This window comes from Acomys russatus, chromosome 5, assembly GCF_903995435.1.
Source record: "Acomys russatus chromosome 5, mAcoRus1.1, whole genome shotgun sequence".
Lineage (NCBI taxonomy): Eukaryota > Metazoa > Chordata > Mammalia > Rodentia > Muridae > Acomys > Acomys russatus.
The window spans coordinates 41,224,591-41,228,825 of NC_067141.1; the positions used below are offsets into that span (position 1 = coordinate 41,224,591).

The 4,235-nt window shown below is 42.6% G+C and overlaps 1 pseudogene; it reads left to right on the plus strand.

The window, feature by feature from the left end:
• Positions 1–1,718: 1,718 nt before the first annotated feature.
• On the plus strand, positions 1,719–2,608 carry LOC127189851 (cell division cycle-associated protein 4-like; annotated as a pseudogene).
• The last annotated feature ends 1,627 nt before the right edge of the window (positions 2,609–4,235 follow it).

Genomic DNA, 4,235 nt, shown 5'->3' on the forward strand with positions numbered 1-4,235 from the left:
TTTTAGAGCCTTTCTCTATGGAGAAGTCCTTTACTTCTAAAAACTCATTCATTTATATGCATATGTATTTGTTCAAAAATACATACCTATATATATATGTTCCTCAGCAAAAAATAAAAATAATTATATGTGGTGATTATGTGATTTCCATGAATGCTGGTTGGTTTAACATCTGAAAATCAATCATATAACACACTAAGTTGATAACATTAGCAAAAAAAGGATATGATCATCTCAATAGATACAGAAAGACAGCTGCGTGTAGTGGCACATGCTTATAATTTCAACACTTGGGAAGTGGAGGCAAGAGAAACAGGAGTTTCAAGGACAGCTTCAACTGCAAAGAAACAGGAGTTTCAAGGACACCCTCAACTGCATAGTAAATCTGAGGCCAGCTTGGGTTACATGAGACCAAATCTCAAAATAAACAAGCAGAACAAGGCAACGGTTTTGTTCTGCTTAAAGAAGAAAAGGAAAAAGCATGGAGAAAAATTAATTCTACTTCATGATAAAAATACTCAACCAACTAGAAATAGAGGACAGCCTTCAAAGCCTGACTTGAAACACCTACAGTCAATTTACAAGCCAATTCTGCTCAGTGTCGAGAGACTAGATCCTTCCTCCTCAGATCGTAAGACATGTACATTTAACACTCCTCTGTATCTTTGTACTTTAACATATTTTGGGTCACTATGCATTATTTTTCTGGAGTTATGTAAGAAGTAGAAACAAAGACCCACCCAGATTGGAAAGGTAGAAGTGAAAAGACTTCATCTACAGATATCATGATTCTGTATATAAGGGTTTCTAAGAAATATTATCATCTCAAACTGCTCACTTCAGTACATCACAAACCGCTAAAATCTAACCAGCTCAGCATGTTCCAGAATACAAAACTAATATCCAAAACACGGTTGCATTTCTATACATTAATATGGAAAATATGAAAGTAAAATTTAAAGAAACATTCTATTTGTCATAGCATCAAGTAGAATAAAATAGACAGAAATAAATTCAGCAGAGCAAGTGCAAGAATTATTGACAGAGGTGGAAGAAGAGATAAATAAATATAAGTGTATCCCATGTTCGCCCACCAGAAGGCTTAGTGTTAAAGTGGCAATGCCTTCCAGTGGATGTGGACTACAGGAAAGCTCGTCACACATTCATATGACTTTTGGTCAGAAAGCCTAAAATTGACATGGATGCTCAAGGAGTCAAAAATACTCAAAACAATCTGGAAAAGGAATAAATTCAGAGAACTCAGACATCATAGTATCTAAATTCACTGTAATTCAAAATCAAGACTGTGTGCTCCTAATATAAAAGCAGACCAAAAAAATATCAATGGAATAGCATGGAAACTGGCATTTAGGGCGAATTGATTCCTAGCAGGGGTGCCATACCATTCAATAGGTACAAGAAAATCTCTTAAGCAAATGGCAGACACGAGTGCAAAAGAATGAAGCTGAACTTCTACCTTATGCTCTTAAAGCAAAATTACTCAAAATGGATTGTATCCTAAAATGGTAGTGCTAACAGTATGACTCTCTCTCCAAAAGAAAACACAGAAGTAAATACTAGTGACCTTAAAACAGCAAAGTACAAATGATAAAAGAAAATAAAAAGACTGTATCTCAGTAAAATTAAGACTTTGGGGTTGAGGAGACGGTTCATCAGTAAAATTCGAATCGTCGCTTGCGCCACCATGCCAAGGGGCCATGGTGACTCTGTGGGTGCTGACTGGTCCCGGCGCCCGATGGAGTGGTGGGCCTGCCTTGCAGTGCAGGACAGGATGTTTGCTAGAGGACAGAAGAGGAAATATGGTGACCAGGAGGAAGGAGTCTGAGGGTTTTCCACTGTCCCTTCCTATAGCCTGCAGCGGCAGTCACGCCTGGATATGTCCCTGGTCAAGGTCCAACTCTACCACATGCTAGCGGAGCCCAACTTCTGCCGCCCAGTCCTCATCGCCAACACAGTCCTGCACATCCAGGAAGAAATGTGCCGGGATGGCGTGTGGCATGAGATGGCACCCAGAACGTAGAACCAGCACCAATTGACCTCCTAGTGTCCGCAGAGACCTGTGTCAGGAAGAGGAGCTGAGGGGAAGCACCCCACTTCTGAACTGGAAGACGGTCCCTTATAAAGCTCAGTTTCCAAGCTTCCCAGAATCAGCTCAGCACAGAGGCAAAGGAACCCTCAGAGCAGCCTACGGGAGATAGACGACCCACAACAAAACCCGGGAACCTTCCAGAAGTCACTGGACCAGATATTTGAGACCCTGAAGAGCAAACAACCCAGCTCAATGGAGGAGCTCTTCTCATATGTCGACAGTTCCTACTATGCCCCGACATGGACACGGTGCTAAGGGGAGTAAAGAGTAACAGCAAGCTCAGCCTCAGTCACGGACTTGGGGAGCTTTGCTGCAGCTGCTCCGCCTCCCAGCTCCACTTACAAGTCTGACCTGGCTGAGCTGGACCATGTGGGAGAGATTTTGGTGGAAACCCGAGAGGAGGCCCTAGTGGGCCAAGGACAAGGCCACACTCCCTATGGAGCTCACTTGTACTGTGACCCAGGGACAGACAAGCACTTGTCCCAAGAGGGGCCCTGACTCTTCAGCCAGGGCCCCATCTCTGTCTGACTGAAAATATTCTGGACAGGATCACTGTGGAGGGTGGTGTGCCACAACTGTGCCTAGTCCATTTTAAATTAGATAGGCGAACTTTCTAAAACTAAGTTTTAAATGTTTTGGGTAATATTTTGTCTTATGGTATATATATATATATATATTTAAACGTTTTATACTTTAGATTTTTTTCAGCTATTTTCATAAAAGAAAATTTAATTCTACTTCATGATAAAAATACTCAACCAACTAGAAATAGAGGGCAGCCTTCAAAGCCTGAGTTGAAACACCTACAGGCAACTTACAAGCCAGTTCTGCTCAGTGGCGAGAGACTAGATGGCTTCCTCCTCAGATCGTAAGACATGCACATTTACCACTCCTCTGTAACTTGGTACTTTAACATATTTCGGGTCACTATGCATTATTTTTTTTTCTACAAACATCCTCTGCTGCAACATCAGAAACATTTATAACCTAAATAATTACAAATGGTGTGTGTCATTTTTAAGATTTAAATAGAAAACTTTGGCGCGGGGGGGTAGGGTGGGGTGGGGTGGGGTGGTGGTGCTAATGAGTCTGTACACTCCTGAGGCGGCAGTAAATGTAGCCAGCCAGATGTTTACATGAGAGGCGTCTCCATTATGAACTACATTCTGTTAGAATATTTCAGGTAAGAACCGCTGTTCCTCACTGGGTCTGCTCTGCCTGCACTGTCTTCCTAGGCTTCAGGGTGCAGGATGGTTTTATTTATGCCTATTTATATGTAAATGCCACTGAAGGCTAAGGTCACATGTCTGGAAATAATACCAGCTCTTCAGAGATAGCTCTGTCAGTCAGTGCCTTAAGTAGAACTTGTCCTTGGCTATTACTGTCTGGTTCCTAGCACAGCACTGTGTGTGACAGGAGGACATGACATCTTGACAGCACCCAATACTGGAGTGTGTAAATGGAGGCTGCTAGGTACCAGCCATGTTTGTACTTGGAAAGGGTGTGTGTCCCCACCCGTGACCTCAGTAGGAAATATTTGTGCTTGCTTACTTTTAAAATGGCGCTCAAATACTTTAAGGTTAAAAACAATCTGACTCGGTATAATTTTAGGACCCCTCCATCCTGGGGTGGCCCCTATGCCGTCCGCTTGGATCTCAAGGCCCTGTTACCTGATCACATGTCAGACTCCTTGCCCCGGCCCCCCACCCCCCACCCCATGCATGACTTCTGTTTCTCATGTGCTCTCTTTGGACTTCCCCACCTGAGCCCAAGAGGTTTTATTTTATGTGTGTGTATATGACTATTCTTTAATACCAACAATGTAAACCTTACTTTATTAAAAGTATCCAGAAAAAAAAAAACCCCACAAAAACAAAAAACAAAACAAAACCAAATAAAAAATGAGAACATTCATTTGATCCCCTGCACTCGTGAAAAAAAATTGAGTGCCTTAATCCCAGCTCTTGGTAGGCAGAGACAAGAGGACTCCCCAGGCTTGCTGGTCATCCAGTCCAGCCTGAGCAGGGACCTTGGGGTCCATTGACAAAAGTCTGTCTCAAAACAAAAGGTGGACAGAGAAAGGTACCTGATCCCAGTCTCTGGCCTCCTCACACATAAGGACACA